Below are 25,904 nucleotides of genomic sequence, written 5' to 3'. Positions count from 1 at the left end.
ACTTTTGATCGAATGGAAAGCGCCCATAATCTTTGATTACTACTAGTTTAATTATTATAATTGTCCCCAAAAAAGTCATAATTTCTCTAGAATTTACAGCTAAACGTTTACTAAACCATCCTTTATGTAGTATGTAGAGCTTTTGTTGTTTTTTTTGCACGGGAAAACAATAATCAGACTGAGGTTATTGCAATGTTGGAGAAGCCCTGTCAGGACAGAATTAACTTTCATAAACTAATAAACATGGTATTAATACTCATTACTGCAGTGTACGCTTGTTCACTTCTTTACTTTGTTTATTGTCTTAATAAAGTGAACGTGTATCGAAGTCATTTATATATAATGTGCTCTCTTAGTAAAAAAACAATGTTGCCTGCCATTTCCTAGGATTAAATTTGTCAACTGATTTTGCGATTGTCAAAGTGCTGAAATAAGGAATCATTCTATATTATTATTTCTCGCAGCGGGTTGCATGCGCATCGGCCGTTCAACTACTTGCATAATCGTTATAATTTATCGTCCCTATTAAAATCATTTCACGAAAGATACTTGTATGGAAACCAGTTACAGCAGTTACTTCCGAGGGTTTTTGATCACATGTAATAATAGGTTGACGCCACTGTACGCTAACTGATACGCTTCCATCAGCCACGAAAATAACGGTTAATCCTATCTCGTGGCAAAGGATGGCTTGGAGACGAGGCTAATCAAACGTTAAAATACACCATTTCCTCCAGTCAGTTCTGATGACAGTAGTTGGTTGACGAACATAGTCTGTTTTTTCACTAAACAAAACCATTATCTCAGTTTAGTTTTAATGCAAACGAAAAGTAGGAGCAGTGTTGCCGAGCCGAATAAAACAGGTCGCAACTTACTAACGGTTGAAATGTAGAGGCCCAAATGTCATAATTTCTCCAGAATTTACAGGTAAACCTTTTCTAACCATCCGTTAGTATGTAGAGCTTTTGTTGTGGAACTTGTTTTTTTTTTTGTTTTGTTTTTTTTTCCACGGGAAAAATAATCAGAGTAAGGTCACGGCAGTGTTAGAGGAGTCCTGCCAGGACAGAATAAACTTTCATAAACTGATAACCATGATATTAATACTCATTACTTCACTGTACGCCTCTTCACTTCTTTACTTTGCGTATCTTCTTCTTATATCAAAGTAATTAAGCCTTGACTATTATATGAACTGTAATGTCGCAAATTAGGTGAACGGGAAGCAAATAACTTCTCTTAGAGTCAGGTGACCATGAAGAGTAAGATCTCTAAGAATTTCGAGAAAAAGGACTGTTAGTTTCAACATAGTGTTCCCTCAACATTGCTGACGTTACTGGGTAGAAATGATGTAACTACTACTCGGACTAAAATAGAAATATTTGCATGCTTCAATCGCTGACGGATAATTTGTTTTTCGTAGTCAGTAGTTGAAACGTATTAATAAAAAGTATTGTAGGTATAACTTGCTGTTCTAGGCTTTTCTAGTCAGTTACTCGTTTTTTAAACCAGAATTCTTAAATGTTTAACTGTATAACTCGGACAACTCCATAATACTCTCCGTGACTAAAGAGCTAAAGGGAATGGTTCTGAAGTTGTAAGGTCTTGTTTAATTTACCTGAAAAGTTATGTTATATGCGCTTGACATCGGTAGTAAAGAAGGTTCGCTCGCTGATTTAATTTAACATGACACGAGCCTGGGAGAAAGGAAATTTCTGAATACCCGAAGGGAATCGAACCCATGACCTCCCGAACACCGGGCGGGCGCTCTATTCACTGAGCCACAAGAAGTCATGGAGAGCAAGGTCATTTAACTGAGTTCATATATGACAGGTGTCCTGCATACTGCTAGGATCAACGCTATCGAAGTCATCGTGAGTAGTGATAAGTTAATAAAGATGGTGAATTTTAAGCTCGGTAATGAAATGTGAAGGTGAATGGGAGGAGATCATGGGTTCGATTCCTGTCGGGGACTCAGAATTTTTCTTTGTCCCACGCTCGTGTCATGTTGATTAACTCACCTTCACATTTCATTACCGAGCTTAAAATTCACCATCCTTATTAACTTATCACTCAAGTAACATGTATTCCATGGCGGTCTTAGTAAACTCACGAGTATTTAAGAAACTGTTTACTGCTTACTTCTTTAAAATGAAAAAATGTCATTGAATTTCAGGGTTCTTCACCAAAACGAACTGAGCAGCCTTCCGCCTGGAATATTTGATAACCTGACGTCCTTGGAGACGCTGTAAGTGTTTGTGTTTCCTTTGGTTGAATTTCCATCTTCAATGGTACTACCGTAAAGACTCGACGTAATTTTCCTTTCGGTAGCTGACTGGAGGGTGTTTGAGGGGTCACTTACTAGGGACAATACCCATATTTAGTTTTTGATTAAGAGCCAAATGTTCAAATAGGATTTCAATGTAAAAAAGCAAAACAACTTCAGCTGTAACTACATTAGGTGAGGAGAAAATGACTTTTCTTTTAGCTTCCATGCAGGAATCGGTAACCTTGTAAAAGGGATCATTTTCGCTTTATTTGCTCAACTAGTCAATTATACGTCGACAGCTTCATCGTCACTCTCATTTATAACCGTGCAAACCGTTACGATGCAGCTTCTTCGACACACGAATCAGTAATCCCGTCGATCATTATCTCTTCATTTTCCCTCGCTGTTCTAGCCGTCCAAGCTCTAGGTGAGCTTGATAGCCCCTAGGGGTGCACGTGAGGGGTACTCCTATGAAGTACCTATACTGCTATGTGCCGTCCTAGGAATTGTGATTTTGGTACCCTTGATCTTAAACGGGGTATCCATATTCCTTGAGCAGGGCATGATATTTCAAATGCACAAAAACCAATTTTCAGCAGCGAATTCTATTTACTTGTGGAGAATTTCTTTACACTAAATTTGCAGAACATGATATTAAAAAGATAAAGAAAGTTTAAACTAAACCGATTACCTATCCTATTTTTGCTCTGGCCCAGCCTCCCCCGTTCCCATACTGCCCGTAGAAATACACAACATCTAGTACTTATAAAGTATAACATTGAAACTTGCATTAATTAAGAGGACACCATATTAAGCGGATACCGTTTGCTAAGCAAACACTAGCAAAAGTGTAGTATTTCATGTTGTGTGAAAACGAACCTCAACGAAAGCACAACTTTCCCTTGGAGACCGTGTTGCGTCCTCCAATATGTTTGCCTATCAATTGTCGAAAGCCTCTTTTTCTCTGCTGGCCGTCTGCAAAGGATCAGACTAGAGTCTGATGAAACTGCCAAAACTACTTAAATGTTGACTTACAGACTCTTGCAGCACGCAAACTTTTAAGTGCCTAATTTTATAGAATTGCAATTTACATATCGCGATTTAAATTTTCCAAAAAGATTAAAAGAAATCATGGGCACAGGTTCAGAATCACCTAAAATTTCCAAAATTTAAAGTAGCTCTAAGTAACTTTGCAAATTTCTTTTTTTCAATTTTGTATATGAGTTGATCTGATCATGCTTACGACAATTTCGAAGTTGAAAGAATATGGGGTTCATCGTGCTCATGTTAGAAGTTAAGCCCTTAAAGCCAAGTTAAATACTGTTTTTAAACTGGTTTTCTGTCGCTGTAGCATCTTATTTCCTTTTAACTTGTTAACCACTGATTGGGTGTTGGGCTTGTCAGTTAGTCTAGCTAGTCTAACCGACTAAGCTCTACGGAAGCTGGATAGCCCCCAGAGGTGCAAGGTGCCCTCATAAAATACCTATACTGGTCTGTGGTGTCCTAGGGGTTGCGATTCTAGTGCCCTTGATCTAGAACGGGGTATCCATGTTGAGATATTTCCTGGAGCAGGGCAGTCATATTTTAATACACAAAAACTAATATTTATCAGCGACTTCAATTTATTTGTAGCCATGTCTTTAAACGAAATTTCCAGAACGAGATATAGAAAAGAGAAAAACGTTAAAATTTAGCTGACGACCAATGGTATTTTTGCTCTGATCCAGGCGCTCCCGCTCCCTTACTGTCTGTAAGAATACGCAACATCAGGAGCAACATCTAGAACCTATAAAGTATTACAGTGCAATCTGCATTAAGCGGACACCATATTAAGGGAATACCGTATACTATTAGTTTCAATAAAAACTAATGCATTTAGGTCAAATCAAAACTACTTTGGCTATTGCATGTTTCCATATAACTAATCACACCAAGAAATCGAAAATCCTTGTATAAACCTCATTATAACGTGTAAGCTTTTTGACTAGAAGAGATCTCTAATTTAAACATATGTGAGAAAAAACAGTTAGGACTTTTCGTAGTCTATTTAGTCTGGGCAACTTATTGCTGCTATTCTTTTAAGGTTACTTCCCACCTTCAAGGGCACAAAACATCGTATTTTCTTTAATTTGACAAATTTAAGTCAATCATTTTATCTTAAGTTTACAAAAGAAAAATAATAAAAATCTCAAAAAGAGGCCGACTTATTTAGAAATTTTCGATTCAGCGCTAGTCCTTTTGACGGCGATCATAGCAAGGTGGAGATCTCAAGCAAGGATGACGGCGACGCATATTCGAAAATGGATTATTATTTTACTTTAGAACCTTTCCACTTACATGTTGATAAATATTAGCTACAGCTAAATTCGTCAAGAAAGCATTTTATTAAAATAGTGCTCCCGTGGTGTACTTGTTTGCCCCCGTCCACACTTATCCGGATGTTTTTGAATCCGCAACTTTCTCCCTCCCGAGATACAAAAATTTCCCCGTCCACACGTAGCGTATTCAAATCGATTTCGCCTGTCCCCACGCATCCGATGGTGTCCGGATTCCATCCAGAGAAACTAGGCCCACACGTTGTTCCGCCATATTGGTTTACTGTTCGGTAAGAGGCTGGACACGATTTTGCTACGTTATCTGATTTCGAAAGTATCCGGATTCACCGTCCACACGTTATCGTTATCACCGTGACTCTGGAGAGCAGATTCGAGAATATCCGGATTCGCTGCCGAATTCGCCGGATGCGTGTGGACGGAAGCCGTATCCGGAAAGAAATTAAAAAGTTGCGGATTCAAAAATATTCGGATACGTGTTGACGGGTCCTTTCTTTTGCATAGGTTGGCTAGGAAATGTAAAAAGATTTATGACGCGTGCAGAACCGTTGTATGACTCATTATTCAAACTCTTTGTTTTCGCTGCCGTTGTGGTTTGTATAAGGTCCCTGCTGCCGTGGCCTATGAAAAGTCACAATGTCGACTTATCAGCGATCTGTTTGCTTCTATATTTGCGATTTAAACCTCGAAGTCATTGAAAAATTCCAAGCGAATAAAACTGCGCGGCTTATCGTTTTCCACACTGGAAAGTCTGTACCATTCGCCCATGGACATTCCAGGAAATTCACACCGTAACTTTTGATCGAATGGAAAGCGCCCATAATCTTTGATTACTACTAGTTTAATTATTATAATTGTCCCCAAAAAAGTCATAATTTCTCTAGAATTTACAGCTAAACGTTTACTAAACCATCCTTTAGTATGTAGAGCTTTTGTTGTTTTTTTCGGACGGGAAAACAATAATCAGACTGAAGTTATCGCAATGTTGGAGAAGCCCTGTCAGGACAGAATTAACTTTCAAAAACTAATAAACATGGTACTCATTACTGCAGTGTACGCTTGTTCACTTCTTTACTTTGTTTCTTGTCTTAATAAAGTGAATGTATATCGAAGTCATTAATATATAATGTGCTCTCTTAGTAAAAACACAATCTTGCCTGCCATTTCCTAGGATTAAATTTGTCAACTGATTTTGCGATTGTCAAAGTGTGGAAATAAGGAATCATTCTATATTATTGTTTCTCGCTGCGGGTTGCATGCGCATCGGCCGTTCAACTACTTGCTACTTGTTTTTGGACTAAACAAAAGCATCATCTCAGTCCAGTTTTAATGCAAACGAAAAGTAGGAGCAATGTTGCCGAGCCGAATAAAACAGGTCGCAACTTACTAACGGTTGAAATGTAGAGGCCCAAATGTCATAATTTCTCCAGAATTTACAGGTAAACCTTTTCTAACCATCCGTTAGTATGTAGAGCTTTTGTTGTTGAACTTGTTTTTTTTGTTGTTTTTTTTTCCACGGGAAAAATAATCAGAGTAAGGTCACGGCAGTGTTGGAGGAGTCCTGCCAGGACAGAATAAACTTTCTTAAACTGATAACCATGATATTAATACTCATTACTTCACTGTACGCTTCTTCCCTTCTTCACTTTGCGTATCTTCTTCTTATATCAAAGTTATTAAGCCTTGACTATTATATTAACTGTAATGTCGCAAATTAGGTGAACGGGAAGCAAATAACTTCTCTTAGAGTCAGGTGACCATGAAGAGTAAGATCTCTAAGAATTTCGAGAAAAAGGACTGTTAGTTTCAACATAGTGTTCCCTCAACATTGCTGACGTTACTGGGTAGAAATAATGTAACTACTACTCGGACTAAAATAGAAATATTTGCATGCTTCAATCGCTGACGGATAATTTTTTTCTCGTAGTCAGTAGTTGAAACGTATTAATATAGAGTATTGTAGCTATAACTTGCTGTTCTAGGCTTTTCTAGTCAGTTATTCGTTCTTTAAACCAGAATTCTTAAATGTTTAACTGTATAACTCGGACAACTCCATAATACTCTCCGTGACTAAAGAGCTAAAGGGAATGGTTCTGAAGTTGTAAGGTCTTGTTTAATTTATCTGAAAAGTTATGTTATATACGCTTGACATCGGTAGTAAAGAAGGTTCGCTCGCTGATTTAATTTAACATGACACGAGCGTGGGACAAAGAAAAATTCTGAGTCCCCGACAGGAATCCAACCCATGACCTCCCGAACACCGGGCGGGCGCTCTATCCACTGAGCTACGAGAACTCATGGAGAGCAAGGTCATTTAACTGAGTTCATATATGACAGGTGTCCTGCATACTGCTAGGATCAACGCTATCGAAGTCATCGTGAGCAGTGATAAGTTAATAAAGATGGTGAATTTTAAGCTCGGTAATGAAATGTGAAGGTAAATTAATCAACATGACACGAGCGTGGGACGAAGAAAAATTCTGAGTCCCCGAAAGGAATCGAACCCACGACCTCCCAAAAACCGGGCGGGCGCTCTATCCACTGAGCTACGAGAACTCGTGGAGAGTAAGGTCATTTAACTGAGTTCATATATGACAGGTGTCCTGCATACTGCTAGGATCAACGCTATCGAAGTCATCGTGAGCAGTGATAAGTTAATAAAGATGGTGAATTTTAAGCTCGGTAATGAAATGTGAAGGTGAATGAGAGGAGGTCATGGGTTTGATTCCTATCGTGGACTCAGAATTTTTCTTTGTCCCACGCTCGTGTCATGTTGATTCACTCACCTTCACATTTCATTACCGAGCTTAAAATTCACCATCCTCATTAACTTATCACTTAAGTAACATGTATTCCGTGGCGGTCTTAGTAAAATCACGAGTATTTAATAAACTGTTTACTCCTTACTTCTTTAAAATGAAAAAATGTCATTGAATTTCAGGTTACTTGACCAAAACGAACTGAGCAGCCTTCCGCCTGGAATATTTGATAACCTGACGTCCTTGAAATGGCTGTAAGTGTTTGTGTTTCCTTTGGTTGAATTTCTATCTTCAATGATACTACGGTAAAGATTCGACGTAATTTTCCTTTCGGTAGCTGACTGGAGGGTGTTTGAGGGGTCACTTACTAGGAACAATGCTCATATTTAGTTTTGGATTAAGAGCCAAATGTTCAAATAGGATTTCAATGTAAAAAAGCAAAACAACTCCAGCTGTAACTACATTAAGTGAGGAGAAAATGACTTTTCTTTTAGCTTCCATGCAGGAATCGGTAACCTTGTAAAAGGGATCATTTTCGCTTTATTTGCCTAACTAGTCAATTATACGTCGACAGCTTCATCGTCACTCTCATTTATAACCGTGCAAACCTTTACGATGCAGTTTCTTCGACGCACGAATCAGTAATCCCGTCGATCATTATCTCTTCATTTTCCCTCGCTGTTCTAGCCGTCCAAGCTCTAGGTGAGCTTGATAGCCCCTACGGGTGCACGTGAGGGCTACTTCTATGAAGTACCTATACCGCTATGTGCCGTCCTAGGGGTTGTGATTTTGGTACCCTTGATCTTAAACGGGGTATCCATATTCCTTGAGCAGGGTATGATATTTCAAATGCACAAAAACCAATTTTCAGCAGCGAATTCTATTTACTTGTGGAGAATTTCTTTACACTAAATTTGCAGAACATGATATTAAAAAGATAAAGAAAGTTTAAATTAAAACTGATTACCTATCCCATTTTTGCTCTGGCCCAGCCTCCCCCGTTCCCATACTGCCCGTAGAAATACACAACATCTAGTACTTATAAAGTATAACATTGAAACCTGCATTAATTAAGAGGACACCATATTAAGCAGATACCGTTTGCTAAGCAAACACTAGCAAAAGTGTAGTATTTCATGTTGTGTGAAAACGAACCTCAACGAAAGCTCAACTTTCCATTGGAGGGTGTTGAGTCCTCCAATATGTTTGCCTATCAATTTTTGAAAGACTTTTTTCTCTGCTGGCCGTCTGCAAGGGATCAGACTAGAGTCTGATGAAACTGCCAAAAGTACTTGAGAGCGACTATTTATAGGGACCGAGTGAGATTGGAAAAATGTGGCATAGGGTTGGAAAAATGGACCCCTTGATATTTCGTCCAGAGATAACCTATGGTATGCTAAGAATCGTGATATAAGTCTTAGGTTCTAGAGTTTTTACATTTTTGAGAAAATTACGAAAAACCACCGACAACCCGTGAAGCCGAAAAAATCACAGAAATGAGGTCAAATTTTATGATCAAATAATCGAAATCACGTGAAGGCGCATAGCAAATTTTGGCTTTCCGTAGTTTATAATTTTATTTAGGAGGTATTGCTAAGCTGCCTTGATGATATTTTAGACTTACTATTGTATTTCCGAATTCCTGGAGAGCAACTAAAGAGAACCCAAATTTTTAGACTTTGAAAATCAAAAATTCCAAACCGTTTTCAAACATCTCAAAACACACTCGGTATTATGTAGAATTCTTTGAAAATTCAATTCTAGCAAGTACAAGAGCTGGTTTTGAACGTGATGTAACTTTTTCTTGGCAAAATTTATTTCTGAGGCGAGCGGCTCTATACAAGTTGACCCAATTTGACCTTTCGAAGAGATTTTGTTCAACCAGGAAATGTAAACAATGCGACTAGCCTTAGCTCGCTTTCTGAGCAAACCATTGAAAAACCCTACCACTTCCCATTAAAACTACCCAGTAAACCTGAGATAATACTTCGATGACAGCTTACCTTCCAAATGGGTGTTTGAAGGCAAATAATTTTGACGTTCTCAGTTAATTTTTCTATTGCTTTCTTGTTGCTGCGCTTTATGATTTAGGGTCATAACTTGACACCGAGCTTGTGCGCCGGTTCCAGGCTAAGCTTGTGCAACACTATTCCGGAAAATCGATCCAAATGTTGCAATATCTACCTCTCGGTGAGCAGCCTCTGGATATTCAATTAGTTTCTTGTATAATAGTTAGGAGCCTCGCACGTGCTAGCTTCGCTTATCGGGCGAGCGATCGAAAAGTTCGATTTTAAAAGATAACACCTCGAACGCCATGAGAATTCTATATTTAGTACTTTTTAGAGGTAAACAAACCGTTTGCCACAGATCTATTTGCGTTCGGTAATTATCTGTTTTAAACTTAGATCTCTCTCGATGGTGAACATTGGTAAATATTCACCGAGACGAAGTCGAGGTGAATATTCACCAATGTTCACCGAGCCTGAGGCGAATAGTTGTTTTAGTATAATTTTCAGGGGTGAAACACAGAGTAACGACTAGAACAGACTGTTCGTTTTCATACACGCATGGAGCCGTAGTTTTAATAATAAGCTTACATGTAAGCTTACATCGATTGTGAATCAATTTACATATCAAGTTCGGCAGTAAAACAAACAAGCGAAACACTACGAAAAATAAATTCATCCCGTGCCTTTGTTTTATCGTTGTTGACCTCATTCACAGCTGTCATCGTTGTCTAAAAATGAGTAGTTTTAGTTTGAAGAAAAATAAATTTCGGTCAATCGATCTGATCTGCTGGCGATCAACGTAACCATTGCGTTTGCGATTCTTAAAATTCCTTGATTACGAGTTCTTCAAAGGATTTTTGGTCCAAGGGTGACAGCAGTCATTTTGAAAATTCTCCCTCCTTCCAAATATCCTGGACTTGAAGTGATGTCTTTCGAATAAATGAAAATTTGATTCAGCAACTGTCCGCCATGTCTACTTGCCGAGATGGCAAAGTTGGCGAGCTTAGAATCCGGGCCTCGAAAATGTTATTATATTCACCGCCTGGAGCGGTGAATATAGCGTCATATAAGGAATCGCTCGACCAATCAGATTGCTGGAAACTCTTTGTTCAGCTTTGAAATTATACTAAACTGCTATATACGCTTGACATTTATTGTTGCTTGAGGACGTTTAAAATTTGCTATTATAGTTTGACAACTTTATTCGCGGGCTTCACACGTACAACAACACCGCACATGTTTTACAATTCAACTCATCTCACACGCTCGCACGTGGCTTCTAGCAACGAGCTGGCCTGTCATTTATAACATAGTAACGCGACCCAAAATGAAAGTTCAAGAAGCGGGAGGCACATCCCCGTCCCTATTAGAGACATAATCTTTGTTGAGACAATTAACAAGTCTACTCTTCCGCTTCCTCTAATAAACAAAGTTTCGTAATCGGACTCTTGTACTCCCCGTGCTGAGTGCGCACTGTAACTGCCCGAACCAACCCATCCTGCCCAGCATGAGTGGACAAGATTCTGCTTAACGGCTATACGCCTTACGGCTAATTTGGTTTAGCAACTAAGACGACATTTTCTTCTTTGAGGTTCTGTTTTATCGGTTGTCGCTTCTTCCATGTTTCTGTCAGGCTAGGAAGGTACTCCCCGGTAAAACGTCTGCAGAAGAAATTATATATAGCTAGCGCATGGGACTGTCGCCACATCTTTGTCGAGTTGATCGCTCTGTCACTAACTTCAGCATCTTTATAAGTTGGATTCGCCCCCAACAACAAAAAAATGCCTTGGCGTTAACTCTTCAATGTCCTCTGCATCATTGGATACTTGAATAATCGGTGAACTGTTTAGTATCCCTTCTGTCTCGACAAGTGCAGTTCTCAGTACTACTTTGAAAACAGTCCTGTGTTTCAGAATGGCTTTCAGCGTTTTCTTTTTGCACTTTCCTAGTCCCTCCCATGTTCGTTCAAAGTGCGGGGCGCTAGGCAGCTGAAATTTCCACTTGGTCTTTTTATGCCCACAATAGTTTAATACAATACATTTCCGCAACTCATTATTTGCAGCGACAAAGTTCGTTCCATTACCACTGTGGATGCTCTGCGGTCATCCACGTCTAGCAATGAATCTCTTAAATACTATAATGAAATGATCTTTTGAAAAATGATCCACAATTCAAGTTCAAGGTGACACGGCCTAATACTCATGCAAGTGAACAAAGACGCCGTACAAAGTAATTTTACTACGTCTTTCCTTAACTAACATAGGTCCAAAAAGTCAACTCAAGTGTTCCTAAACACCATTTCTAGCTCAAGTTGCCACTCTCACAGACTTCCCATTTGCTGCTCTTGAGTCTTTACTGTCTGGCGATAACAGTAGTTACACTTGAACGACGCGTTTCGCACCTCCTGGCGGCCATGGATGATCCAATACTCTTGCCTAATTTGATTGTGCAAGGGCTCAGGTGGCGAGTGGTGGCCCATCTCCAGAAACTGTATCTCTTCGCTGAATGACTCAACTTGCGCCCTCTTTACAATTTAATCCTGAGAAGTTCTCATTTCTTTCGACTTAAGTAAACCTAGTAGACTTGGTTCCCCCTTAGCTTTTCTATTGTGTGCGAGTCGCATCACATAAACTGTAATTCGTCTTAGTTTGATCAGTGACGAATACTTCATCCACCTCTAACAGGACCTCATTTTCCTGAGCTGCTCCAGCCCATCTTCCCTACCTCTTCTCACTCACGTCGTCTTTCTCGCAGGATGCTTTGACTCTATTTTCCGGCCAGAATTCTGCTGACTTGTACAGGAAATTGGGTATATTATTGTATCGAAAGCCCAATCCAAGCTCTGTAGGACTTAGCTCTCGGGTGATGTCATCTGCAGGATTAGCGTCTGTCGCATATAACTTCAACTCACAGCCTGAGTCACGCAATGCCATCACTTGTTGTTTTCCTTTTTCTCGAAAGACAAAAATGGGAAGTACTGCAACGAAAGCAGGACCACCAGTCACACAACACTGTGTGCGCTGATTGGCGATACCCCTTCTGTGGCTCCACAGCCAGACGTGGTGAGGAGTCTTCGCTTTCCAGAACTGGACTGGTGCTAAATCATTCTCAACTTCAGGCACTCTTTCTGATTCACGGATTGCTTTTGCTTGTTTAGTAAATTTCAAGTCGACTTTATGTACGAGGGTATGATGACGCATGTCACAGTTCTGAACTCTTCATTTATTTCTACTATAACATTTACTCAGACGATGACCAGGTAATAGACATTATAAGTATAATTTGTGTTTCTCAACAACTTTCTCCTTTTTGCTAGGCAACATTCCCTCAAAACGTTTGCACTCTTGCTAAGCGTGATTAGTAGACTGGTGAATTGGGCACTTCTTTGTTCCATAACTGGTGCCTAGAGATTCTCCTGTGGCTCCTGCAGATAGCCCAGATTGAGATTTGTCTACTGGCTTACCCCTATCGCCTTTAGAAGTATCTGGACGCTTCCACTTCTTCTCCGGCATCCTCCGCTGCTTGGACTCACTGATTTCTGCCTCTTTTTCCAGCTAATTTACAAATGAATTCTACGTTTATATTTTTGGTTTTCCTTCATCAAACTCGACCCATAAACCACAAAGGCGTGCAGAAAGTTTAGCTAAAGTTGCCTCGGGGACTTGAGAGTAAAGCTCATGAAGGAAGTTGAACTCCTTGAAAATGCCTATCATTCTTGAAGCTATTTCTTGATACGGCCTGATCTGCACACTGACTTCTTTCACTATGGTCGGAAATTGATCTATGCGCTTCTTCCCAGCTAACTCAACAATGTCTACATGGCCAAAGCGCTCCTCGAACGCAGCTCAGGCCTGCTCGTATGAATCTAATAATTCCTTTCTATGTAACCTAATTTTAATGTAACTTTTTTCTAGTTTTACTTAGTTTTTATTCATTTATTCATTTATTTATTTATTTTTTACACAGGACTTGCATTGATAGCAGTTTTTTCCTTAATACTGATTCAGCAATCCTGTATAAATATGTTTTAATTATCATTATTATTAGTATTAGTATTATTATTATTATTATTATTATTATTAGTGAACTTAACCGAAGAGTGCCAGTCTTCCGCTTCTTGGCACACGGCTCCTTAACAGACCTATACAAATCCAAACCAAAGTATACGTCAAACCTATCAACACTGGCTTTCTGCTGCATTACAAGAGCCATGTTGATGATCGCTACAAGCGCGGCTTACTAAAAACTATGCTTGATCTTGTCTTCCGCCTCTCTTCCAACTGGTCCTACTTTTCCGAGGAATGTGTTAGCCTCAAAATAGAGTTTTCTCGACTGAGTTACCCAGACAGGTTAATTAATTGCATCATCTCGCGCTTTATTGTAGTCAAAGCTTCTGATCAACCTGTTCCCGAGTTACCAGCTGTTAACAATGAATTAGATCCTGTTCGCGTTGTTCTGCCATTTAAAGACCAAGCTTCAGCCGACATTGTACGAGCACAACTCAAAGATCTGAGCCAGAAAATTCAAGTGACTGTCCAGCCCACGTTTGTTAGTCACAAGATCAAACAACATCTAAAACGGCGCGAAATCAAGCCGTCTATTGTTAACCAACAATCCCTTGTTTATCAATTTAATTGTGACCTGTGTGATGCAGGTTACGTTGGCTGCACGCGGCGGCATTTGCATCAACGCGTAGACGAGCTTAAGAATGCGTCTTTCTCCACTGGAAAACATTTTCGTGTAAAACATTCTTATGTGTCCAAGGATCTTACCAAGAATTTTACCAGCTTAAAAAAAGTGCAAGAAAAAGTTTGACTGTCTCATTTATGAAATGTATTTTTTATTAATGAACTGAGACCAAGTCTCAATGTACAGTCAGGCTCAAATCGTGCATAATTTTTTAATTATTTTTAATTATGTTATTCTTGCACGCATTTTATTGTTCTTAACACCCTTTTTTACATTTTTGTAGTTTACATACTTTTACTTCGTTGTTTTATACTTATACGTATGCAAAACTTTTAAGCTTAAAAATGACCGAAGTTCGGTCGAAACGTCGGGCGCTTTTACCGTTAGTTTTTACTTCAAATTGTTTTAAAAAAGCCTTTACTTCTGAAAATCAAATGGAACGGAAATTTCCAGGAAAAAATGTTCAATATTTGAGTATACCTCACGAGGTTGTCCTCTTTTTCGGAAATGATGCAAATTCGCAATTTTCTATTCAGCGCTAGTTCTTTTGACCGCGATCATAGCAAGCTGGAGATCTCAAGCAAGGATGACGGCGACGCATATTCGAAAATGGATTAATATTTTACTTTAGAACCTTTCCACTTATATGTCGATAAATATTAGCTACAGCTAAATTCGTCAAGAAAGCGTTTTATTAAAATAGTGCTCCCGTGGTGTACTTGTTTGCCCCCGTCCACACTTATCCGCATAGTTTTGAATCCGCAACTTTTTCCCTCCGGAGATCAAAAATTTCCCCGTCCACACGTAGCGTATTCCAATCGAATTCGCCTGTCCACACGCATCCGATGGTATCCGGATTCACTCTAGAGAAACTAGGCCTACACGTTGTGCCGCCAGATTGGTTTACTATTCGGTAAGAGACTGGAAACGATTTTGCTACGTCATCGTAATCGAAAATATCCGGATTCACCGGCCACACGTTATCGGATTCGTTGCGGATTTATTTTTTTCCACTCTGGAGAGCGGATGCGAAAATATTCGGATTCACTGCCCGGATTTCGCCGGATGCGTGTGGACGGAAGCCGTATCCGGTAAGAAAAAGTTGCGGATTTAAAAATATCCGAATACGTGTGGACGGGGCCTTTGTTTTACATAGGTTGGCTAGGAAATGCACAAAGATTTATAACGCGTGCAGAACCATTGTATGACGCATTATTTAAACCCTTTTGCGACGTTTTCGCTGCCGTTGTGGTTTGTATAAGGTCCCTGCTGCCGTGGTCTATGAAAAGTCAAGATGTCGACTTATCAGTGATCTGTTTACTTCTATATTTTCGATTTAAACTTCGAAGCCATTGAAAAATTCCAAGCGAATAAAAGTGTGCGGCTTATCGCTTTCCACACTGGAAAGACTGTACCATTCGCCCATGGACATTTCAGGAAATTCACACCGTAAGTTTTGGTAGAATGGAAAGCGCCCATAATCTTTGATTACTACTAGTTTAATTATTATAATTGTCCCAAAAAAATTCATAATTGCTCTAGAATTTACAGCTAAACGTTTACTAAACCATCCTTTAGTATGTAGAGCTTTTGTTGTTTTTTCGCACGGGAAAACAATAATCAGCCTGAGGTTATTGCAATGTTGGAGAAATCCTGTCAGGACAGAATTAACTTTCATAAACAAATAAACATGGTATTAATACTCATTACTGCAGTGTACGCTTGTTCACTTCTTTACTTTGTTTATTGTCTGAATAAAGTGAACGTATATCGAAGTCATTTATATATAATGTGCTCTCTTAGTGAAAAAACAATGTTGCCTGCCATTTCCTAGGATTAAATTTGTCAACTGATTTTGCGATTGTCAAAGTGCTGAAATAAGGAATCATTCTATATTATTATTTCTCGCTGCGGGTTGCATGCGCATCGGTCGTTCAACTACTTGCATAATTGTTATAATTTATCGTCCCTATTAAGATCATTTCACGAAAGATACTTGTATGGAAACCAGTTACAGCAGTTACTTCCGAGGGTTTTTGATCACATGTAATAATAGGTTGACGCATTTGTACGCTAACTGATACGCTTCCATCAGCCATGAAAATAACGGTTAATCCTATCTCGTGGCAAAGGATGGCTTGGAGACGAGGCTAATCAAACGTTAAAATACACCATTTCCTCCACTCAGTTCTGATGACAGTAGTTGGTTGACGAACATGGTCTGTTCTTTCACTAAACAAAACCATTATCTCAGTCCAGTTTTAATGCAAACGAAAAGTAAGAGTAATGTTGCCGAGCCGAATAAAACAGGTCGTAACTTACTAACGGTTGAAATGTAGAGGCCCAAATGTCATAATTTCTCCAAAATTTACAGGTAAACCTTTTCTAACCATCCGTTAGTATGTAGAGCTTTTGTTGTGGAACTTGTTTTTTTTTTTGTTTTGTTTTTTTTTTCCACGGGAAAAATAATCAGAGTAAGGTCACGGCAGTGTTAGAGGAGTCCTGTCAGGACAGAATAAACTTTCATAAACTGATAACCATGATATTAATACTCATTACTTCACTGTACGCTTCTTCACTTCTTTACTTTGCGTATCTTCTTCTTATATCAAAGTAATTAAGCCTTGACTATTTTATGAACTGTAATGACGCAAATTAGGTGAACAAGAAGCAAATAACTTCTCTTAGAGTCAGGTGACCATGAAGAGTAAGATCTCTAAGAATTTCGAGAAAAAGGACTGTTAGTTTCAACATAGTGTTCCCTCAACATTGCTGACGTTACTGGGTAGAAATAATGTAACTACTACTCGGACTAAAATAGAAATATTTGCATGCTTCAATCGCTGACGGATAATTTTTTTCTCGTAGTCAGTAGTTGAAACGTATTAATAAAAAGTATTGTAGGTATAACTTGCTGTTCTAGGCTTTTCTAGTCAGTTATTCGTTCTTTAAACCAGAATTCTTAAATGTTTAACTGTGTAACTCGGACAACTCCATAATACTCTCCGTGAGTAAAGAGCTAAAGGGAATGGTTCTGAAGTTGTAAGGTCTTGTTAATTTATCTGAAAAGTTGTTATATACGCTTGACATTGGTAGTAAAGAAGGTTCGCTCGCTGATTTAATTTAACATGACACGAGCGTGGGAAAAAGAAAAATTCTGAGTCCCCGACAGGAATCCAACCCATGACCTGCCAAACACCGGGCGGGCGCTCTATCCACTGAGCTACGAGAACTCATGGAGAGCAAGGTCATTTAACTGAGTTCATATATGACAGGTGTCCTGCATAGTGCTAGGATCAACGCTATCGAAGTCATCGTGAGCAGTAATAAGTTAATAAAGATGGTGAATTTTAAGCTCGGTAATGAAATGTGAAGATGAATGGGAGGAGGTCATGGGTTCGATTCCTGTCGGGGACTCAGAATTTTTCTTTGTCCCACCGTCGTGTCATGTTGATTAACTCACCTTCACATTTCATTACCGAGCTTAAAATTTACCATCCTTATTAACTTATCACTTAAGTAACATGTATTCCATGGCGGTCTTAGTAAAATCACGAGTATTTAATAAACTGTTTACTGCTTACTTCTTTAAAATGAAAAACTGTCATTGAATTTCAGGGCTCTTAACCAAAACGAACTGAGCAGCCTTCCGTCTGGAATATTTGATAACCTGACGTCCTTGAAATGGCTGTAAGTGTTTGTGTTTCCTTTGGTTGAATTTCTATCTTCAATGATACTACGGTAAAGATTCGACGTAATTTTCCTTTCGGTAGCTGACTGGAGGGTGTTTTAGGGGTCACTTACTAGGGACAATGCCCATATTTAGTTTTGGATTAAGAGCCAAATGTTCAAATAGGATTTCAATGTAAAAAAGCAAAACAACTCCAGCTGTAACTACATTAAGTGAGGAGAAAATGACTTTTCTTTTAGCTTCCATGCCCGAATCCGTAACCTTGTAAAAGGGATCATTTTCGCTTTATTTGCTCAACTAGTCAATTATACGTCGACAGCTTCATCGTCACTCTCATTTATAACCGTGCAAACCTTTACGATGCAGCTTCTTCGACACACGAATCAGTAATCCCGTCGATCATTATCTCTTCATTTTCCCTCGCTGTTCTAGCCGTCCAAGCTCTAGGTGAGCTTGATAGCCCCTAGGGGTGCACGTGAGGGGTACTCCTATGAAGTACCTATACTGCTATGTGCCGTCCTAGGAATTGTGATTTTGGTACCCTTGATCTTAAACGGAGTATCCATATTCCTTGAGCAGGGCATGATATTTCAAATGCACAAAAACCAATTTTCAGCAGCGAATTCTATTTACTTGTGGAGAATTTCTTTACACTAAATTTGCAGAACATGATATTAAAAAGATAAAGAAAGTTTAAATTAAACCGATTACCTATCCTATGTTTGCTCTGGCCCAGTCTCCCCCGTTCCCATACTGCCCGTAGAAATACACAACATCTAGTACTTATAAAGTATAACATTGAAACCTGCATTAATTAAGAGGACACCATATTAAGCGGATACCGTTTGCTAAGCAAACACTAGCAAAAGTGTAGTATTTCATGTTGTGTGAAAACGAACCTCAACGAAAGCACAACTTTCCCTTGGAGACCGTGTTGCGTCCTCCAATATGTTTGCCTATCAATTGTCGAAAGCCTTTTTTCTCTGCTGGCCGTCTGCAAAGGATCAGACTAGAGTCTGATGAAACTGCCAAAACTACTTAAATGTTGACTTACAGACTCTTGCAGCACGCAAACTTTTAAGTGCCTAATTTTATAGAATTGCAATTTACATATCACGATTTAAATTTTCCAAAAAGATTAAAAGAAATCACGGGCACAGGTTCAGAATCACCTAAAATTTCCAAAATTTAAAGTAGCTCTAAGTAACTTTGCAAATTTCTTTTTTTCAATTTTGCATATGAGTTGATCTGATCATGCTTACGACAATTTCGAAGTTGAAAGAATATGGGGTTCATCGTGCTCATGTTAGAAGTTAAGCCCTTAAAGCCAAGTTAAATACTGTTTTTAAACTGGTTTTCTGTCGCTGTAGCATCTTATTTCCTTTTAACTTGTTAACCACTGATTGGGTGTCGGGCTTGTCAGTTAGTCTAGCTAGTCTAACCGTCCAAGCTCTACGGAAGCTGGATAGCCCCCAGAGGTGCAAGGTGCCCTCATAAAATACGTATACTGGTCTGTGGTGTCCTAGGGGTTGCCATTCTGGTGCCCTTGATCTAGAACGGGGTATCCATGTTGAGATATTTCCTGGAGCAGGGCAGTCATATTTTAATACACAAAAACTAATTTTCAGCAGCGACTTCAATTTATTTGTAGCCATGTCTTTAAACGAAATTTCCAGAACGAGATATAGAAAAGACAAAAACGTTAAAATTTAGCTGACGACCAATGGTATTTTTGCTCTGATCCAGGCGCTCCCGCTCCCTTACTGTCTGTAAGAATACGCAACATCAGGAGCAACATCTAGAACCTATAAAGTATCACAGTGCAATCTGCATTAAGCGGACACCATATTAAGGGGATACCGTATACTATTAGTTTCAATAAAAACTAATGCATTTAGGTCAAATCAAAACTACTTTGGCTATTGCATGTTTCCATATAACTAATCACACTAAGGAATCGAAAATCATTGTATAAACCTCATTATAACGTGTAAGCTTTTTGACTAGAAGAGATCTCTAATTTAAACATATGTGAGAAAAAACAGTTAGGACTTTTCGTAGTCTATTTGGTCTGGGCAACTTATTGCTGCTATTCTTTTAAGGTTACTTCCCACCTTCAAGGGCACAAAACATCGTATTTTCTTTAATTTGACAAAATTTAAGTCAATCATTTTATCTTAAGTTTACAAAAGAAAAATAATAAAAATCTCAAAAAGAGGCCGACTTATTTAGAAATTTTCTATTCAGCGCTAGTTCTTTTGACGGCGATCATAGCAAGCTGGAGATCTCAAGCAAGGACGACGGCGGCGCATATTCGAAAATGGATTATTATTTTACTTTAGAACCTTTCCACTTATATGTTGATAAATATTAGCTACAGCTAAATTCGTCAAGAAAGCGTTTTATTAAAATAGTGCTCCCGTGGTGTACTTGTTTGCCCCCGTCCACACTTATCCGGATATTTTTGAATCCGCAACAATTTCCCTCCGGAGATACAAAAATTTCCCCGTCCACACGTAGCGTATTCAAATCGATTTCGCCTGTCTCCACGCATCCGATGGTGTCCGGATTCCATCCAGAGAAACTAGGCCCACACGTTGTTCCGCCATATTGGTTTACTGTTCGGTAAGAGGCTAGACACGATTTTGCTCCGTCATCTGATTTCGAAAGTATCCGAATTCACCGTCCACACGTTATCGTTATCACCGTGACTCTGGAGAGCAGATTCGAGAATATCCGGATTCGCTGCCGAATTCGCCGGATGCGTGTGGACGGAAGCCGTATCCGGAAAGAAATTAAAAAGTTGCGGATTCAAAAATATTCGGATACGTGTTGACGGGTCCTTTCTTTTGCATAGGTTGGCTAGGAAATGTACAAAAGGTTTATGACGCGTCCAGAACCATTGCATGACTCATTATTCAAACTCTTTGTTTTCGCCGCCGTTGTGGTTTGTATAAGGTCCCCGCTGCCGTGGTCTATAAAAAGTCACAATGTCGACTTATCAGTGATCTGTTTCCTTCTATATTTGCGATTTAAACCTCGAAGTCATTGAAAAATTCCAAGCGAATAAAACTGTGCGGCTTATCGTTTTCCACACTGGAAAGTCTGTACCATTCGCCCATGGACATTCCAGGAAATTCACACCGTAACTTTTGATCGAATGGAAAGCGCCCATAATCTTTGATTACTATTAGTTTAATTATTATAATTGTCCCCAAAAAAGTCATAATTTCTCTGGAATTTACAGCTAAAAGTTTACTAAACCATCCTTTAGTATGTAGAGCTTTTGTTGTTTTTTTCGGACGGGAAAACAATAATCAGACTGAGGTTATTGCAATGTTGGAGAAGCCCTGTCAGGACAGAATTAAATTTCAAAAACTAATAAACATGGTATTAATACTCATTACTGCAGTGTACGCTTGTTCACTTCTTTACTTTGTTTATTGTCTTAATAAAGTGAATGTATATCGAAGTCATTAATATATAATGTGTTCTCTTAATAAAAACACAATGTTGCCTGCCATTTCCTAGGATTAAATTTGTCAACTGATTTTGCGATTGTCAAAGTGTGGAAAAAAGGAATCATTCTATATTATTGTTTCTCGCTGCGGGTTGCATGCGCATCGGCCGTTCAACTACTTGCTACTTGTTTTTGGACTAAACAAAAGCATTATCTCAGTCCAGTTTTAATGCAAACGAAAAGTAGGAGCAATGTTGCCGAGCCGAATAAAACAGGTCGCAACTTACTAACGGTTGAAATGTAGAGGCCCAAATGTCATAATTTCTCCAGAATTTACAGGTAAACCTTTTCTAACCATGCGTTAGTATGTAGAGCTTTTGTTGTTGAACTTGTTTTTTTTTGTTGTGTTTTTTTCCACGGGAAAAATAATCAGAGTAAGGTCACGGCAGTGTTGGAGGAGTCCTGCCAGGACAGAATAAACTTTCGTAAACTGATAACCATGATATTAATAGTCATTACTTCACTGTACGCTTCTTCACTTCTTTACTTTGCGTATCTTCTTCTTATATCAAAGTTATTAAGCCTTGACTATTATATTAACTGTAATGTCGCAAATTAGGTGAACGGGAAGCAAATAACTTCTCTTAGAGTCAGGTGACCATGAAGAGTAAGATCTCTAAGAATTTCGAGAAAAAGGACTGTTAGTTTCAACATAGTGTTCCCTCAACATTGCTGACGTTACTGGGTAGAAATAATGTAACTACTACTCGGACTAAAATAGAAATATTTGCATGCTTCAATCGCTGACGGATAATTTTTTTCTCGTAGTCAGTAGTTGAAACGTATTAATATAGAGTATTGTAGCTATAACTTGCTGTTCTAGGCTTTTCTAGTCAGTTATTCGTTCTTTAAACCAGAATTCTTAAATGTTTAACTGTATAACTCGGACAACTCCATAATACTCTCCGTGACTAAAGAGCTAAAGGGAATGGTTCTGAAGTTGTAAGGTCTTGTTTAATTTATCTGAAAAGTTATGTTATATACGCTTGACATCGGTAGTAAAGAAGGTTCGCTCGCTGATTTAATTTAACATGACACGAGCGTGGGACAAAGAAAAATTCTGAGTCCCCGAAAGGAATCGAACCCACGACCTCCCAAAAACCGGGCGGGCGCTCTATCCACTGAGCTACGAGAACTCATGGAGAGTAAGGTCATTTAACTGAGTTCATATATGACAGGTGTCCTGCATAGTGCTAGGATCAACGCTATCGAAGTCATCGTGAGCAGTGATAAGTTAATAAAGATGGTGAATTTTAAGCTCGGTAATGAAATGTGAAGGTGAATGAGAGGAGGTCATGGGTTCGATTCCTATCGTGGACTCAGAATTTTTCTTTGTCCCACGCTCTTGTCATGTTGATTCACTCACCTTCACATTTCATTACCGAGCTTAAAATTCCCCATCCTCATTAACTTATCACTTAAGTAACATGTATTCCATGGCGGTCTTAGTAAAATCACGAGTATTTAATAAACTGTTTACTGCTTACTTCTTTAAAATGAAAAAAATGTCATTGAATTTGAGGGCTCTTCACCAAAACGAACTGAGCAGCCTTCCGTCTGGAATATTTGATAACCTGACATCCTTGAAATGGCTGTAAGTGTTTGTGTTTCCTTTGGTTGTTTTTCTATCTTCAATGGTACTACCGTAAAGATTCGACGTAATTTTTCTTTCGGTAGCTGACTGGAGGGTGTTTGAGGGGTCACTTACTAGGAACAATGCCCATATTTAGTTTTGGATTAAGAGCCAAATGTTCAAATAGGATTTCAATGTAAAAAAGCAAAACAACTCCAGCTGTAACTACATTAAGTGAGGAGAAAATGACTTTTCTTTTAGCTTCCATGCCCGAATCGGTAACCTTGTAAAAGGGATCATTTTCGCTTTATTTGCCCAACTAGTCAATTATACGTCGACAGCTTCATCGTCACTCTCATTTATAATCGTGCAAACCTTTACGATGCAGCTTCTTCGACGCACGAATCAGTAATCCCGTCGATCATTATCTCTTCATTTTCCCTCGCTGTTCTAGCCGTCCAAGCTCTAGGTGAGCTTGATAGCCCCTACGGGTGCACGTGAGGGCTTCTTCTATGAAGTACCTACACCGCTATGTGCCGTCCTAGGGGTTGTGATTTTGGTATCCTTGATCTTAAACGGGGTATCCATATTCCTTGAGCAGGGTATGATATTTCAAATGCACAAAAACCAATTTTCAGCAGCGAATTCTATTTACTTGTGGAGAATTTCTTTACACTAAATTTGCAGAACATGATATTAAAAAGATAAAGAAATTTTAAATTAAAACTGATTACCTATCCCATTTTTGCTCTGGCCCAGCCTCCCCCGTTCCCATACTGCCCGTAGAAATAGGCAACATCTAGTGCTTAATATATAGATTTAGGCCAGCCTAAAAGCGGAGCTCCTCAGTTATTTTTCGGAATGTTGTTGCTAATGAAAATAATCCAACATGTATGAGGTAAATTGCGAATGATTTAATAGTTTCAGCTGGGGATTGGGCCGAGCATGGGTAGAGTATAGATGTGTTTTTGCTAGCTCCGCTCAAAATTCGTATATGGAGGCCTCTACATGGCAGGAAAAGGAGAAAAGTTCAGACGAAAAACTCATGTAGAGAGAACTGGGCCAACTTGGAGAAGTGTATCCAACTCGTCGGAAGAAGAATCCCTTTCACCCTTGGAGAAGAAAGCCAAAGTCAAGTTGCACATGTCTGACACGGTGCAATCGAGCGAAGAAGACGAAACCGCCGCTGCCGTGGAGTTGGCTAATTCTGTAATGCCGAAGCTAGACCTTGTTCTGCAAATTGGACATCCTTGAGGGTTTTGTGAAAGTGGTCGATGGAAAGGTTAACAAGTTACAGGATAAAGCTGAGCAGTTTGAAAGCTTCAGCAGGGACGCCACAACAAAACTGAAGGTGTTAGATGAAGGAATGTCGTTCGCAAATACAGAGATAGAAAATTTAAAGAAGAAAGTAAACCTTCTGGAACAAACTATCCAAGAAAATACAGTAAACACCGAAAACAAATTCAAGGGAAAGATCGAGGCCTTAAGAAACGAGAAGTTGTATATGGAGGTGTATCAAAGACGGGAAAACCTTCGCTTCTACGGCATTGCTGAATCTTTCCACCTCTCAGAAGAAAATGTCAAAGAGGTGTTAATTGGCTTTATACAGAAGGAACTTAACATCAGCGAGGCGGATTCTTTTGAGTATCAACGAGTGCACCGCATTGGCAAGCGCGGCCCATCGCAAGAAAAACCAAGACCAATAATCGCACGTTTTTTGCGATACTCCGACAGAGAGCGAGTCATGTCAAGTGCAAGAAAGCTGAAAGGAACTGGTTTCGGAATATCGCCAGACCTTCCGAAAGAAATTGTGGACCGCAGAAAGGAATTAATGCCTAAGTTCAAAAAAGCAAAAGAAGACGGAAAATCGGCGTTCTTCAAAAGATCAGAGCCGGACAAACTTTTTATTGAGGGTATACGAATCTTCTAATTTCTTTGGAACATAAACTCTCTATCTAGGTATTCATAACATGTAAGCCTCATTCACACTTGTTCTTAAAAATGGAGCTGCATGCGTGTCATCTAGTTAGCGCAATGCGTGCAAGACCTATTCCATTAGTAGCGCAATTAACAGCTTTTATCGCTGGCTACTGTTTTACATACATGTTCAATTGTAGTTGTAGGTGTTATAAATGTTTTTCTTTTGTTTCTTTTTCCTTTTCAATATTAATTAGTTTTACCTTTTTCTTGTTCAAGAGACATGCAAATTTTTTCATTAGCTCATCTACTAAAGATTACTATCTCATTCTCTGCAACTGCTCGCCTTTTCACTTAAATATGTCCTTAAAAAGTTACAAAACTTAATTTAAATTTTGGTATCCTATCCTTAAATGTTCGGGGTATAAGATCTTTTGATAAACGAAAAGCACTTTTTCATTGGTGTATGAAGGATAAAGCTGATATAATTTTTCTACAAGAGACCTACAGCACATCCGAGGTGGAAAACACCTGGAAATCCCAGTGGAGAGGAGACTTGTTTTTTTGTCATGGTTCTGAACACAGCAGAGGTGTCTTAACACTAGTCAAAGAAGGGCTTGACTGTAAATTTGAGGTATGTAAACAAGATAATTTAGGTCGGTATATCATTCTAAAAGGTCTTGTTCAAGGTCAATCTTTTTTATTTTTGAATATCTATGCGCCAAATAAGACTAACGAACAATGCATCTTTTACGACGAAATACAGAACGAATTCGACAAATTGGAAATTGACACTGATTGCAAAATAATAATAGGTGGTGACTTTAATGTTATCCGCGACCCAGATTTGGATGGATCGGGAGGATCTCCAAAATTGAAAGAATCGTCCAAAAAGATAGAAAATCTATGTTTTTCTCTTGACCTAATAGACATCTGGAGAATCAGAAACCCAAAATTAAAACGTTTCTCCTGGAGACAGAAAACTCCAATGATTCAACGGCGGTTAGATTATTGGTTGATATCAAATAATATACAGGAAGAGGTTGATAAGGTCGATATTATCCCTGCTATTAGATCTGACCATTCCGCCATTACGTTGTACATTAATGGTATAGAGAACTCAACCTATGGACCGTCTTTTTGGAAA

At 39.0% G+C, this 25,904-nt stretch overlaps 2 pseudogenes; one reads left to right on the top strand and one right to left on the bottom strand.

The window, feature by feature from the left end:
- Positions 1 to 12,087: 12,087 nt before the first annotated feature.
- LOC149118895 (uncharacterized) lies at positions 12,088 to 12,879 on the bottom strand (annotated as a pseudogene).
- Positions 12,880 to 13,532: 653 nt separating this feature from the next.
- LOC149118894 (uncharacterized) lies at positions 13,533 to 14,263 on the top strand (annotated as a pseudogene).
- Positions 14,264 to 25,904: the final 11,641 nt, after the last annotated feature.

Source organism: Orbicella faveolata, unplaced genomic scaffold (assembly GCF_042242905.1).
Source record: "Orbicella faveolata isolate gen_17 unplaced genomic scaffold, um_ofav_v1 contig_1, whole genome shotgun sequence".
Classification (NCBI taxonomy): Eukaryota; Metazoa; Cnidaria; class Anthozoa; order Scleractinia; family Merulinidae; genus Orbicella; species Orbicella faveolata.
Note: the sequence above shows the minus strand (reverse complement) of the source record. Positions and strands in the feature narration are given on the sequence as shown.